Genomic DNA, 16,523 nt, shown 5'->3' on the forward strand with positions numbered 1-16,523 from the left:
AAGAAGATAGCCAGCTATGGAGCGTCAAGGGATGATTGCCCTCGTCTTCTGGGATGCTGGCGTGGCTAAGTGGTGCTTCCCCAAGAACTCTTCTAAGGTGAGGTAATGTTGGCTTGATGGAGTTTTGTTCGTAGCTTGTTCTTGTACGCTGTGCCGTGGCTCGTTTGTAGACACATAAATCGTGCCAATATTGGCCAATATTGAGGGGTCTGCCAATTTCATAGTTCCCTTCAAAGGATTTTGCGGTGGCTTTGGAATGTCGATCTACACCCCAAAGCAAACCTACCTGCAAAATTTGAGCGAAATCTGAGAGATCGACTTGCACATATGTTCGGGTTTTCTCAGACATGCTCTCTTAAGAACATCAAATTGCCCAAGTCTTTCGTGCATAAGAAAGTAAATTATCGTGTCCGTTTCCAACTGGAGGTCAAGACGGCAGGACACCCATTAGACCCTAGCGGCAGATGAAGCGCGTGACGGAGAAACCCCATTAGCAGCATCCACGTGCCCCTGCCACAAGTTCTCAACTAGTTCTTTTTCCTTTTTCGATTTTCTAAAAAATGTTCCTGCTCCCGAAGCTGGCTATAAATCCCTGCATTCTGACCGCAAAGTGGTCATTGGCTGCCTAAAGTTTTGAAAGCGGGAGTGTACATAAATCACGGTCTTTGTAATAATTATGGTAGAAGTGGTAATGATCATGGATTTAGCCATGGGCGGGTAATGCTAGCATTATGGCTGGCAATACAGTCCATTTTTCCAGGTGGCATAATGCTGGCATTATAACACCATCTTGCATGCAAAATTGGAATTATAAGCATAATTGCCGGTCGGCAACGGTGTCATGCATGAAGCTGGCTAGGTCCACTTCCGAAAATCGTGCATATGAACCCGTCCGCCTTCGTCCGGAGACTTGACGTTGCAAATCAACATTCATAGTGGATTTTTCAGACAATATGCTCACTGCTGCTTAAGTTTTGTTCTTGTACACTTTGGCCTTGATTTAAGACAGCCTTCTTAAATCGACTTTTCCAACTTTCAAACTGGCATTATGGAGTAGTGTGAGCATTTTCAGTGGCATTATATCCTCATGATTATGAGCAATGCCTTTAGCATTATCGCGGCAGATAACTAGCATTTACCGCCCATGCCTACTTAGATTGGGCTATGTGCTTTCGACTTTCAACTAAAGTGCTTAAAATCGTGTCAAAGCTGGCCAGCATTCACCCTCGCGCTCAACTTTTGTCTCATTTTTTGTCATACTTTGTTGCGTTGGTCTGGATAGCTACTTTTCCGCCCATATTTGCCATACTAGCTACCCAGGCCAATTATCTTGCCGCCCTGGCTCCATTTCTCTCTCTCTCTCTCTGTCTCCATCTCTCTCTCTCTTTCCCATAATGTAGTCCTTGTAGTTCGTTTTGTCTCCGTCTCTTCGTCTTTAATAAATGTCTTCCCAACTACCAGTTTCAGTTGTCCGTTGTGTCTGGGGACGTATGACACTTTGTTTGCAAATTAACGGTGGCTATTAGCCCCTTTACTGCATATGTAGGTGAATACAGCAGGGCTATTTTGGTAAGTATAGGAGTAGCCAGATGGATGTCTAAAATATTATCTATGAGATCCCTACCGTGTGGTGTATATCTTTGGCAATAGGAACTTAGCTTCATTGAGCAAGATTCGAATCCGAAGGTCTCCTTCTCTGGAGAATAATACCCGCATTCGTTTTGTCCACCTCCTCCTTGTAATGGTGCAGTAATCCAAGAAACATTGTTTGCAGCGAGTGGAACTGGTAGCGTCCATGTCCAGGTTTTGGATCCAGATGTTCGTTGAAGAGCAACCCACACATTGCATGTATTGGTTTTGAAGAAGTACGAGGAAGTCGTGCAGTTATCACTGGAAGAACTGTTGCACTGACCGTTTCGGGGTCCAAGCAGGTCTCCTGCACACTCTCCATGAAATCTATTCTGGATATTCGCTAGAATGCTACCTCTCCTGGCACACTCAGCAAACGCATCATCGTATGTCTTAGGTGTGGGAACGTAAAGTGTTTCGAGGCTTCCCGATGCTTCTTGGTCCTGTGAGCAAAAGTACCAGTTATCTGCAGAATTGACAGTTTGTGTTAAAAAAAGCGTGATTATAAAGACATTGATATGATCCAATAAACCAATGGAACCACTCCATGTATATGTCCACAAAAGGTGGAGGCACCTCGACTAGAGTGCTAAACAGACCAATGTGCAGAGAAATATCAGGAAAAGCGCCAAGATCAGGTGCAAAGAGAATTTTCAGGCATGACAGTGGTCACCAGACAGGGAAAATCGGAACAGATGTTTTGAGAGTGGCACTACATACTTTAGAACAAAACTATTCACCCCATATATTTTCGCAATCTATACCTTCGCATGCAGAGACGCAAATCGACACTATCAAGTAGGCATTTCCTTTCATCTATACAACGTTTTCCCTCACTAATCATCAAGATAGTACAGGGAATGTTGGTAATTTGGAAAAAATGTAACTACATAAAGTTTTTAATAAGGAAAGAAAGAAAAAAGGAAACACTCTAACCTAATTGAAAAATGATTAATGTGCTAAAACTCCAAAAACGGAACCTGCAAGTTATAGGCAGACATGGCCAACACATCAGGAAATACTGGGCACACTTTCCTGAGCTAGGTGTGCCACCAAGCATCTGCAAAGATAACACACCCTCCTTCTATATACATAGTCCTGGATCTATGTTAGGAATACACAGCGCTTCTAACACAGAAAGGTGTAAGCTTCCACAAGTTTAATCTTAATATAGATTCACGCTACAACTTCCGACAACTAGCACTGCACTACAAAAATATTAATGATGATTGATGGACGACTTTGTAATTTTCGACGCTGGTCTCCTCCATTGGGCTTGGTTGTTTGGCAGCTCCAGTTGACACCTTCAACTGGACGTCCTGAGGTATGCACTCATCAAGCACGACATAGATGTAATAATTATCATTGAAGCTGTATTCTCTGCTGATGCAATAACTAACCTTGAATCTCACATCCTTGGACAAGGATTCTTATATGGCAGAGACCTAAACGAGCACGTAGGTGGTATCGATGTATTGATCAAGTCCTCCTTTGCTTCTGATAATCTAGACTAACTCCAGTCCGCTGAACATACAACACTTTGGGCTATGTGTTGCAAGTTTGGTGATCGGTTCTGTGTACCTCACCTACTCCTGTAGCCCCACCAACCTCTGTCTCATCAATTCACGTGGCGAAACGCTACCTTAGGCCAAAGAACTGTCCCCAAACGGAGTTCTAGCGGGGGATTTCAACGTGCATTGTTAATATTAGCTTGGTAGCGAAAAATCAAACCCTCTGGGGGATAGCCTTGAGGATCTTTGTGTCACGCACGAGCTAACGAAACTTTTTCGAGAGCCCGCTTGAGGTGCCACCCCACTAAACCTCATTCTGTCGACTTTCCAAAATCCATCAGCCCGAAAATACTTGAACCTTTGGGTCGCTACAAACATGGAACTCAATAAGATAAATTCCTGACCATTTCAACAAGCCGGGGACAGACCACTACGCTAACTGTGTGGCGTTAAGAGCGTCCTGGCTGAGGGTGACTCGGAGCACACCTCAAGGCCGTCCATTGGGCCTTCAGTATCACCCACGATGCAGAGTTGGCTTGCCTAAAAGTTACTATTACCATCGCTGCAGACATGGAACAGTTCATTATCCATCAATCTCTCGCAACCCGCTATTCTAATCCCAAGTAGTGTGTGTTCTCCTGATTGCACATAAATGATGCGTATTAAGGACAGAGAATGGAGCAAATGGCGACACTATTTTGCCAATGGCGCCAAGAAGCAATCCTCCGCCGACTCTCTTACCCTTGTTATCTCTACACCTCAACAATCCAGGCTGGAGATGTAACGGCACTTTAGGACCCGACGTACCTGCGGCTAAGTTCGCGACAAGGCATGGTGGTCCAATCTGAAAGGAGTATGCGTTCTTTGCCGGAACGCTGACATAATCCTCCTTCTCGACAACGCCGGGAAACAACACATCAAACACGTCTCTCGTAAGAAGGAGAGCTATGTGCCACAGCGGGTGTGGACTGGCATGTATTTACTGCCATATGACTAGGTATGTGTTTACCACCATATTAATAGACGATAAGTACAACTGCCGTGTTGTCTTCAAATTCCTTCTCAGGAGTCAAGCTCCATTTGAAGACATCCAAGAAGACGATTGCCTGATGAGTCCAGCGAGGACGAAACGTACGTCCCAATCGAATTACGCTGTTGCTGTGTCATCTATTATGCCATGCGCTAACTGACATACCAGCATGGCATGTCTGATACCTCAAAACATGCATCGACTAGGCACCAAGCGCGATATGATGTTGGTTAGGGTCAGAAGGAGAGCTCTGTGCCAGAACTATCCAGCCTGGCGAGGATATGTTGGCAGACGTGTATTTAAAGCCATATCGCCAGATGTGTCTTTACCACTATAGTAATTATCGTCGTCAAGAGCAGCAAAAAAACAATAACATTCTTGTCCAAACGATTCTTCTTTCAAAGCATACCATCGTGGCATCAACATGGCATAATGTGAGTCAGGTTCTACGACGAAAGATGCAAATGGGAAAATTAAATGTATGAGCAAAGAGTCAAAGGCAGAAATGCCCAGACCGAAGAACGGACGTGCTTCGTGAACTTAGTAGTCGGTCTTCAGCACAGAGCAAGAAAAATCAGGAAGTCGTTTTGTATAACTCACTGTATTTTACGTACTTAGAAGTTGCAACTTCGGCGGTAATAGTCATGACGTTGGTTGCTCCAACGAGGAGCACACGCTAGTGTGCTCCGGATGGCAGTCGTGAGTCAGTCAAGTGTCAAGTTCGGCAAGAAGCGTGCGCTCCTCGTTGGAGCAACCAACTTCATCACTGTATTTTATTCCCGTATTTATGCAGAAGACGTTACTTCAGTAACGTCTGGCGCTAGCCAGGGTCCACACAGCTTTAATTTGGTATTTGTGTGTTTGTTTGTGTGTTTGTGTCACGCCTTGCGCTATCCCGTATCTGTCCCGTACCGTAACGTACCATCAAACACAGCTGGCAACATACAGCTGACAGCAATATTCAAATAGAGCTTTCAAACGCCAGATCGTAACGTGAAGCAACTTTGAAGAATGGGTATGCAGGCGAAGTTTATGGGGGAATGCATGTAGGGCGATTGTGCGGGTTCGAATCCCAGGATATGCCTTAAAAGAAATAGGAGAATTGAAAAATGTATAAAATCCCTATGCTTTTTTTGCCGTCATCAAGGCGGTAGACCGTGTCGTGTTGCCCTCGATCGTACCTGTCCCGTACCTATCCCGTACCGTACCATCAAAGACGGCTGGCCACAATGCATAATTGAAGTAGGGCTTTCAAATGCAAGATCATAACGTGAAGCAACTTGGAAGAATTAGTATGTATGCGAAGTGTATCGGGGGATGCATGCAGGGCGCGCGATAGTGCGAGTTCGAATCCCAGGTTAAAAAAGGAATTTTTTAAAGAATTTATAACATCCCTATCCTTTTTTGCCTAGGTCATCAAGGCAAAAAAAGCATAGCGTAGGGCCCTGAGCTTCTAAGCTCTCTCGTTCAAAACGGGATCATCTCAATGCACGGAAAACCCTGAACTCGATGAGCAGGTTTGGTGGGCGTCGGGTGTGCAGGTTTACCTGCTGCGAAAGCTCTTCTCAGGCGCGTCACGCATGCACGCGTCACGCACGCGAACAGCCTCGCGAAACCTTTCTGATGACGGTAATAGTCACCACAACGAACCATTCTGGGCCTGACGCATCCACATAACCATGTAATCATTTCATAACCATTTTCCTGACAGAACTTTTGGAAAATGTATACATATGTAGTATCCGTGCCCGACCAATACGGAAGTAGTACGGAACTAATACGGAGCTTTGCCTGATGTATATTTAGTGTATTTTCGTATGTAAGCGTACGGCGTCTGCTGCATTAAAGCGGCTGCGCTTTTCTGTTTTAATGAGATGAGATTAGATACCAACAACAAAGCTAACTCGAAGAAGAAGTAGTCAACCTCTAGGTGTGCACCGGAGGGAAAGTCATTTATTTGCCGCTTCTTCTTTAACTTCTAATATATCCTAGGTGTGTACCTAAGAGAATAATAATAAAAGATCACTCGTGTTAAATGCACCGCGCCTACCACTCGGCTACCATTACACATACATATACACACAAAAGAGGTGAAAGGCCGTGTTTCTGTAACTTTTAGTTTCACGCATTTCAACAATCATCAGACAGCGGCATTTACTATGGGATGCTATTCGAGCAGGCGTGGATACTTGGTGCTAGTTTGAAAGTTAGTGTGTGTGTAGATGTGGCAATGGGACATTGCTATTAAGTTGTTGGTGAGAGGCAACGGATGTAGATTAGAATAAAAACGAGAGAACGGCAGAGCTATCAAGTCATCGAGGGCAAGAACGGCAGTAGTGGAAGAACATAGAAGGGGTGAAGAGAGAGAGAGAGAGCGAGAGTGAGAGAGTGAGAGAGAGAAAGAGTGAGAGCGAGAGAGAGAGAAGGAAAGCACAACGGCGCCAAACTGGGTACAGGTGGCACCATGTTGACACACAACTCGTGTAACTGAGTCATAGAATCTGGACAGGTAACACTTGTGCTCGTGTCTGTATTTCGATACCAACTTCGACTTTTTGTCGATGTTCACCGTGTCTGCTGCTAGTGTCTCCAACTTCTCAGCATAGTGGACAGCGTTCAAGTAGCCCCGGACCGTGATGATGGGGGACGACGGCCCATTTGACAGAGTGTTCTTTTGCTCGACCTTTCATATGCTCCTGGATAGTTTCGTGCTTTATTCCATTCTCTCATGCCTTGTCTCGGTCGCGTGGTTGTTGTATCTCTACTTAAAGGGTGTTTCCGCAAAGCCGAGGTACCTGTGTCGCTGCTCTCTTCCTGTGTACTGTATTGCTGTCTTGTGCACGATGCATCGTACTTGGAGGTCCCAGTTAGCATTTGCTTTTTGTCGGCAGCTACATCGTTTGTCAGGGACGTTCTTGTCCTGTGTTTGTCTCTTCCGTTGAACATGGATATTATGGCACGAAAGACGCTGCAACAGTGAAGACATTGTCTGCTCTGAACGTAGGAACTCCTGCTTCCTGCGGACTGACAAGACACTTAACCGACTCACGACTGCGTCTGGAGGACCCTAGAAACCCATCGTGCACTATACCCGGCTAACAATTCGGCGAACCTGGATGCAGACAAAATGGTCAATATCAACACAAGATCGGAGCTGGTCTCGAATTGTAGACACGAAAACAAGTTTTACTTGTCTAAAATATTCACCATCAGTTACATGATTGGCTTTTCAACATGGTGCCACCTGTACCAGGTTTGGCGTCACGGTGCTTTCTCTCTCCCTCTCGATACAGCATGTCTTTGCGTTACTGTCGCAATCGCCCTCGATTACTCAGTGGCACTGCCCTGTTATCCCCTCTATTCTCATCTATATTCGTTAACTGTCATAAATAATTCAACAGCACTTTGCCATAGACACATCTACACTTCACACATACAGACTTTATTCCACACTAGCACAAAATAGCTAGACCTGCTCGTCGAGGATTCGATTGTAAATGCTGCTATCTGATGATTGCTGAAACGTAAAGTTACATCTGCACAGCCTTTCGCCTCTGTCGTGCGTTGAGTTCTCCACCTGAAGCAGCCTAGATTGGCCTTGTTTGTACATGCATATAAGCATGAGTCAAGTGTCGAGCAGTGTTGTCTATTTAGGGTTTGCATTCATGAACATATATAGAGCGCTCTGATTTTACAAGCATCATTAGTTTAGGCGCAAGTACAGTGAAGCTTTGCTTTCAGGTGCGAGTGAAATGGTGTATTAAATTGCCACCTCGTTACATTCGGAAACCTGCCATTCGCCAACACCGAAGAACACTATACCGTGCCCTCTTTCTCTTTCAAATATGTTCAGGTATATCCCCGGTCTTCGTTTTTGGGAATTGTGGTTTAAAGAGTAAATGGAATGTCCAATTTAATCGGAGGAGTGGCCCGTACCGATCTAGATCAATAGAGATATTCCTTCAGTTTAATCAATGGATATAGACCTACCTTTAGGCACATATCGTTGACAGAGGAACCCAGTTTGAAAGTTGTTTATCCAGTTCACTAAGCCCTTGTTTGGATCCAAAAACCCGTAAGTATAACTAGAATTTTTAACCGGAAGTGTATACTGGGATGACCAGGGAAGTCTCGTCGTACGGGTGGACGATGCCACTTCCCATTTCCAAGCACTCCAATTTCCAGCTGTCCATGTACCAGTCAAGCCTACCCAAACAGGGCTAGTTCCCTTTACTGTCAAGTTTGCACACGTCAACTGAGCCATTGTGTGCACAGTCGCTAGAGATCCGCCGTATGATTGACATTCTGCTTTTGCTTCTGTCCAAGTTTTCCGTTCACATTGAAAGGTCCAATCGACTTGCCACGTGCGAGCACTGGTTAGAGGACAGGCATCCCATTTCACTACACAGAATTACAAATTATGCAGAAGGAAGCACAAGTATATGTATATGGGAGCAGTGTAAACAGAAAAAGGAGCGAAATGAAGGATGGAACAAGATCGGATGATGATGGTGGTGAGCGCAGGGGTGGAGAGGAAGGGTTCTGTTGATTGCGAACATTGTACACATCCCGATATTATTGTTGATCCCGGGAAGTATTTAATTAATTCGTGAGAAACCCAAGGTACTGTGATGTATAAAAGTATTGTGTTTTTGTGTATGCTACTTGTGCTTGTACACTCAATGGTGGAGTCGCCAATTTGCGTAACCCAGGATTATGCATTCAGAAGAAGCACTTTTGCGCGCTCAACGTTTTCACTTTAAGAATTCCTGCCTTACACTCTTTTATCTCCCTGAAACGGGATTTTGATCGCGTGTTATTTATTGTGGTGAATACAACAGACATCTCCATATACTGTACTCGCGCAAATAGAACCACGCCGGACAAGGCGTGTAAGACTTTGCTTACAGACAAGCAGCGGTCAGAGGAGTATTCGAAGCCAGTGGGAGGATCAGTTCCAAGGCCCACCGCGTCGGTACAGTGCATGGCGACATCGGTCGGAGACGCTCAGAAGCAGCTGGAGTCTCGGCCGAACGACGTAGAGGCGCAAGACGTAGAGGCGCAAGACGTAGAGGCGCAAGACGTAGAGGCGCAAGACGTAGAGGCGCAAGACGTAGAGGCGCAAAGACGTAGAGGCGCAAGAGTTAGAAGCGCAAGAGTTAGAAGCGCAAGAGTTAGAAGCGCAAGAGTTAGAAGCGCAAGAGTTAGAGGCGCAAGACTTAGAAACGCAAGGCGTAGAAGCGCAAGGTGTAGAAGCCGAGAAAATAAGAAAGGCGATACTACTGGTTAGCACGGAAGAAGTAAGCGGCGAGACTGTGAGGAACACAGAGATCCGATGTGTGTCCTCGGATTCCGCGCCCGCCCCGGGTCGAAGCAGTGTACCGGTGACCATGTCGTGTGTGACAGGCCACATCGTCGAGCTTTTTGACAGTATCGGTTGTGTGTTGTCTGGTCCAGCGTCTGCCCCATGTCGAAGTGGATCGGTGACAGTGTCATGTGCGACAGTCCACAGCGCTAGCGGCAAGCTTCGCGATGTCGAGTTTTCTGAATTGGTGGGCATTAGTGATATTCTACCATGGCCACCACCGCAGCAGCAAATGACGCGTAGTAAGCCCCAAATCGTTTGACTTGTGAGTTGGTGTACGACGGTGAGAAGCCCTTTGGTGGGGAGAATGTTGTGAAACGACAAGTTCTCGAGAGTGGAAGGCCTTCTCGCTTGTGACATTGTGTTCGTTTCGATGCAGCTGTATCCCGACTCCGCCGTACCGCTGATGTTAACGACGGCGCATACGCTACAGGCGCTATGTGCGGTTTGCTATGTGCGCTGTAGTTGTATGTTGTATGTGTATGCTTTTCTCATATACGCTGAAATTTTCACGCTATAACTACCTGGTGGTTTCAGTTAGTTTCAGTTGTTCATTCAGCCATTCATTGTTCATTGTTATTAGTCGATGGAGGTGAAATATACTGTTGAGAATAAATAGTTGTCCTCGTGCCGTGTGGGGTCGTTCGTTCCTGATACTTTAGAGAACCAGAGGGTTCACAATACTTATGTATGTTCATTTTAGTGTATCTCCGCATATAAGCGTACGGCGTCTGCTGCATTAAAGCTGCTGCGCATTTGTGTTTTAATTAGATTAGATATTATAGCAACGACAAAGCTAACTCGAAGAAGAAGTAGTGAACCTCTAGGTGTGCACCGGAGAGAAAGTCATTTATTTGCCGCTTCTTCTTTTACTAACAGAAGTAATTATATCTCAGGTGTGTACCTGAGAGAAGTAGAATAAAACTAACTCTTGTTGATTTCACCCCGCCTACCACTCGGCTACCTGTTACACATGGTACCATGGCGAGGCTCGAAGAAAGAACTTTGGACATTGCCTAAAATCAATTAGAAGTACACACGCCAATTCATTCAGGCGAAAGGATCTACTACTTCAAATAGTTGGAGCTACTCTCCCCTTAGAATTACCCGTCAACCGTCCACGGATCTTCATCATCAAACCCGATCCAAAGCTATTCTTGCTCACCGTATGACGCTGGTTTAACCCCTGCTAGCACACGGTATGGTTTCAGTGCAATTTCTTACGTAGGCGCTAACCGGTGGAATACACAGCCACCTGCATACTGCCTTTCTAATTCACCTGCAGAATTTCGATCATCCTTTAAGAGAGCATGTCTGAAAATACCATAGTATGTGTGCAAGGGGATCTCTCCGACTCCACTTAAACATTTGCAGGTAGGTTCCCTTTGACGTATGGATCTATTGTGCAAAGCCCTTGAAAAGGTTTCTGAAGGGAACCTTTAAACTTGCCCATCCCTCAAAAACGGCCGAAATATCACATTATTTGTCGGTCAAGAAACGAGTCACGCCACAGCTTCTACGAACAAAACTCCATCAAGCCCAAATTGCCTCACCTTAAAAGAGTTCCTAGAGCAGTACCGCTCAGCCACGTCAGGATCCCAGAAGACGAGGTCCATCACCCCCTGACGCCACATATCATCATCATGAAAATACCCAATTTACAAGCGCTGGCAAAACAGCCAGCTACGTCTTCATTTGAACTATAAGAACTAAGAACTATACCCCGGCAGATAGTAGAACACCTCTTCTAGGGCTGAGGCCAAGTCCACCCTCTTCCGTATAGGGCTTTCGTGAAATAAACCTTTCTTTAATTTTTACACTCGACCATGCTGAAATACGGCCAAAGTCATACTTGTCCAGGAGAGCTCCACCCACCACGTCTCCTCAGCAATTACTACTCCAACACTACTCCCAGCGCCGCAAAAAAGTGTATTGTTGACACTGACAAGAAAAAGTAGCGTTGATCACTTGCCACTCCAAACGACAAGCTTCTCCTTGCGCCACCAATAATTATTTGTGTGACTGTTGAAGCAAAAGTGACTGAAGGCCTGAGCGCAAATCTTGAATTTTACTACAATGGGCACGGTGAAATCACGTGCCTTGTGACGCAAGAATGCCAAGTCACGCAGATCACGGCTCACGAAATTTCAGAGTCACCTTCGTCACGTGCGCTGGTTACTAGCATTGAACGCCAAAGTCCAGTTCACCTGCTTCGTGAGTTGGCGATGGTAGAGGGTCGGGTTCCTCTACCGTGATTACCCTGATGATGCCCAATGGGCGAAATATTGGCAAAGTTATTTATTTGGTGCAGCTGAGAGCCTGTTGCCGGAATGGCGGTGTTTTCTAAATCTATACATTAACTATTATAAAATAATTGAGAGGCTTTGAATCGTTTTTATCAAAATCACAATACTTGCCGGGTTGGAAGGAGGGATTGAACGCCCATTGGTCTAGAAGTGATCACTCTCGTGATGGTACTGCGCTCAAGAACATGCTGACAGTGTTGTAGGCCTATGAACCGGGACTTTCCCTGAACATGTAGTTCTAAGACCAGTGAAATGATGGTGAGATCACGTTCTTTAGCAGTTTAGGACGTAAGGAATTTTTCGAGCAGGTCACGCGACAAGTGCGTGCAGCCAATGCTGATCGCGTTCCAGTCAACACAAAGTGATCGAGCTAGCAGCTTTTGTCGAATGTCGACATGAAAACAAGGGACATTATACTGTTGGACTGTGTTCGGGATTGCAGGAAGTAAGTGTGAAAGATGAATAACTCTACATGCTGTACAGGGGGATATTTCAACGGCTTGCAGCCATTGCAACACTCCTACGACAGTTTGTGTGGTGTTCTCAGCAGATCAAGCAGGAAATGCAGCTCATCTTACCTCTTGAAATAAAATTCAAAACCACGCCCAGGACTTCAGTCACTTTTGCATAAACAGTCACCCAACAAATTGTTGGTGGCTCGAGGATAAGCTTGTAGTTTGGAGTTACAAGTGATCACCGCTGCTTTTCCAACAACACACTATGTTGTGCAGCGTTGGGAGTAGTGTTGGAGTAGAAATTGCTGAGGAGACATCGCGGAGGGGCGAGCTTTCCTGCGCAGGTATGACTTTAGCCGTAGTTCAGCACGGTCGAGTGGAAAAATGAAAAAAATTATTTCAAAAAAGCCCCAAAAGGAAGATGGGGGACATGTCCTCAGCACTAGAAGAGGTGTTCTACTATCTGTCGGTGTATAGCTCTTGCCAATTGAGAACGTAGCTGGCTGTTTTGCCAGCGCTTGTAAACTAGCTATTTTCAAGACAATCATTTGTGGCGTCAGGGGTGATGGCCCTCGTCTTCTGAAATCCTGGGATGGCTAAGCGGTACTGCTCCAGGAACTCTCCTAAGGTGAGGCAATGTTTGCTTGATGGAGTTTTGTTCCTAGCTTGTTCGTATACGCTGTGGCGTGACTCGTTTGTAGACCCATAAAATCAATAGGTTGATATATCGGCCATTTTTTAGGGTATGCAAATTTTAAGTTTCCCTTCAGAAAATTTTCAAGGGCTTTGCACAATCGGTCTACACCCCAAAGGGAACATACCTGCAAAGTTTGAGCGAAATCGGAGAGACCCACTTTCCTACATACTTTGGTGTTTTCAGAAATGCTCTCTTCAGACATTCCTAGGGTTCCCTGTAAAAAGGTGATGACGACTGTTGGAAATTCCTCATAATATGATATAAGAATTACCTAATAAAGTAATGACTTACCTGGCGGCAAAGTGGTGATGCGAGTGGATTTGGACTGATCACTGTCTCCGTATTCATTGCTATTATACGTACTGATGATGTAGGTGGTGTTTATAGTCAAACCTGTTAAGGTGACTCTATTAGAAACGTTGCATGCTGATATCGACGGCAGTTTCCCATTCTGATCAATGGCTGGTCTTCCGGCCGCACAGTAATGAAGTATGGGAAGGTTGCCTACTTCTATCGGACTTAGCAGCACGGTGATGGCAGAACTGAAGATGCTCGTTTCGAGAGGCGGTTTTGGTGCTGAAAGTGGACAAACACATAACATGTACGGTATTTCAGGAAAAATTGACAAGTGACACACAGTTGCGTTAGCTAATTGCATTATTTGTTTGTTGCTAACACGGAACAAGGGTGTTTATTGTGAAAATAAGTTTTTCAGTTATCATAGTCTGATGGTAGCCCCACCCAGCTATGATATAATCACAGATTGAAACTGCTCCACAAATGAATCGGTGCCGATGCGTTTTGTATGCGATCATGAGCCAACAGTGTTGTTAGGTTCACACTTCGAATGTGTCTTTCTCCCTATCAGTATAGAGCAGGTAGCACCCATTCGTGTGCCCCGCACCCTATTTTGCACCTTTAGCAGACATTTGGCCAGAAGTGATTTTCAGTGGATACACGAGCTATGATGTTGTGACATTGGCATAATCCGCGAATCATTTTATTTTGACGTCAGGAAGCAGAAAAAGAGATCTTCAACGTTTAGAGCAGCACCTTTCTTCTCAGATCTTTGAGTGTATAATAAAATAATTGTGTGACAGGAAAAACGTGTCAGCCTTTACAGTCATAAGCCTGTGCTGAAGTCTTGATATCTCTCTCTATCTACTAGTCTCTCCCTGTTCTCAATCACACTTGCTCGGACGTAAACCCGCACTATCAATCACCCACCATGTCCAACCAGTTACCAAACGAATGTGCACGATATCGTTTGCATCATGATGGTGCATGATTGTGCTCATTAGTTGATTGTATTGACAGGGTTTAAGAGAGCATGTCTGAGAATACCAAAGTATGTGTGCAAGTGGATCTCTCCGATTTCGCTCAAAATTTGCAGGTAGGTTGCCTTTGGGGTGTGGATCGACTGTGCAAAGCCCTTGAAAAAGTTTCTGAAGGGAACCTTGAAATTTGCATACCCCTCAAAAATGGCCGAAATATCACATTATTTATGGGTCTAGAAACGAGTCACGCCACAGCGTATACGAACAAGCTATGAACAAAACTCCATCAAGCCAACATTGCCTCACCTTAGAAGAGTTCCTGGAGCAGTACCGCTTAGCCACGCCAGCATCCCAGAAGACGAGGTCCATCACCCCCTGACGCCACAAATGATCGTCTTGAAAATAGCCAATTTACAAGCGCTGGCAAAACAGCCAGCTACGTCCTCAATTGGCCAGAACTATACACCGGCAGATAGTAGAACACCTCTTCTAGCGCTGAGGACATGTCCCCCATCTTCCTTTTGGGGTTTTCTTGAAATAAACTTTTTTGAATTTTTCCACTCGACCATGCTGAAATACGGCCAAAGTCATACCTGCGCAGGAAAGCTCGCCCCGTCGCGACGTCTCCTCAGCAATTTCTACTCCAACACTACTCCCAAGGCCGCAGAACAAAGTGTAGTTTTGACTCTGACAAGGAAAAGCAGCGGTGATCACTTGTCACTCCAAACGACAAGCTTCTCCTTGCGCCACCAATAATTTTTTGTGCGACTGTTGATGCAAAAGTGACTGATGGCCTGAGCGCAGTTTTTGAATTTTATTGCAAGATGTACGGTGAAATCACGTGCCTTGTGACGCAAGAATGCCAAGTCGCGTGGCCCACGGCTCACGAGATTTCAGAGTCACCTTCGTCAAGTGCGCTTGTTACTCGCCTTGAACGCCCGTTGGTCTGGAAGTGATCCCACTTGTGTTGTTACTGCGCTCAAGAACACCCTGGGAGTGTTGTAGGCCTACGAACCGGGACTTTCCCTGACCATGTAGGTCGAAGACCAGTGAAATGATGATGAAATCACATTCTTTATGACGTAAGAAATCTCTCATGCAGTTCACGCGACAAGTGCGTGCAGTCAGTGCTACTCGCGTGCCAGTCAACACAGGGACCGAGCTAGCCGCTTTTGTCGAGCATCGACATGAAAACAAGGGACTTTTACTGTTGGACTATGTTCGGGATTGCAGGAGGTAAGTGTGAAAGACGAATAACTCTCCATGCTGTACGGGGCATATTTCAACGGCTTGCTGCCATTGCAACACTCCTAGGACAGTTTGTTGGGGTACTCAGCAGTTCAAGCAGGAAATGAAGCTCATCTTACCTCTGCCATCATGGTCTGTTCCGAGTAGCGTTCCAGGCACTTTCACGATCGTTGGCCGCGTATCGTGATGCAGGAAGCGTCATCCTACGTCACAGAGCACGCGATCTCACCGTGCATCTTGCAATAAAATTCAAAAACTGCTCTCAGGCCTTCAGTCACTTTTGCATCAACAGTCGCACAAAAAATTATTGGTGGCGCAAGGAGAAGCTTGTCGTTTGGAGTGACAAGTGATCACCGCTGCTTTTCCTTGTCAGAGTCAACACTATACTTTGTTCTGCGGCCTTGGGAGTAGTGTTGGAGTAGAAATTGCTGAGGAGACGTCGCGGAGGGGCGAGCTTTCCTGCGCAGGTATGACTTTGGCCGTATTTCAGCATGGTCGAGTGGAAAAATTCAAAAAAGTTTATTTCAAGAAAACCCCAAAAGGAAGATGGGAGACATGTCCTCGGCGCTAGAAGAGGTGTTCTACTATCTGCCGGTGTATAGTTCTGGCCAATTGAGGACGTAGCTGGCTGTTTTGCCAGCGCTTGTAAATTGGCTATTTTCAAGACGATCATTTGTGGCGTCAGGGGGTGATGGACCTCGTCTTCTGGGATGCTGGCGTGGCTAAGCGGTACTGCTCCAGGAACTCTTCTAAGGTGAGGCAATGTTGGCTTGATGGAGTTTTGTTCATAGCTTGTTCGTATACGCTGTGGCGTGACTCGTTTCTAGACCCATAAATAATGTGATATTTCGGCCATTTTTGAGGGGTATGCAAACTTCAAGGTTCCCTTTAGAAACTTTTTCAAGGGCTTTGCACAGTCGATCCATACCCCAAAGGCAACCTACCTGCAAATTTTGAGCGAAATCGGAGAGATCCACTTGCACACATACTTTGGTATTCTCAGAC

The 16,523-nt window shown here is 45.6% G+C and overlaps 1 long non-coding RNA gene across 2 annotated transcripts in view; it reads right to left on the bottom strand.

Moving 5' to 3' along the window:
• LOC135825820 (uncharacterized) overlaps window positions 1-16,523 on the bottom strand; it is a 58,695-nt gene that overhangs the window by 10,394 nt on the left and 31,778 nt on the right. The window contains exon 1 of one of the 2 annotated variants that reach the window (XR_010555149.1): window positions 1,625-2,059. The exons of the other annotated variant lie outside the window; for it this stretch is intronic. This is a non-coding gene — a long non-coding RNA (uncharacterized LOC135825820). Of the gene's footprint in view, window positions 1-1,624; window positions 2,060-16,523 lie in introns of those variants that run through there. 2 annotated transcript variants of the gene reach the window in all.

The sequence above is a fragment of the Sycon ciliatum genome, chromosome 10, assembly GCF_964019385.1.
Source record: "Sycon ciliatum chromosome 10, ocSycCili1.1, whole genome shotgun sequence".
Lineage (NCBI taxonomy): Eukaryota > Metazoa > Porifera > Calcarea > Leucosolenida > Sycettidae > Sycon > Sycon ciliatum.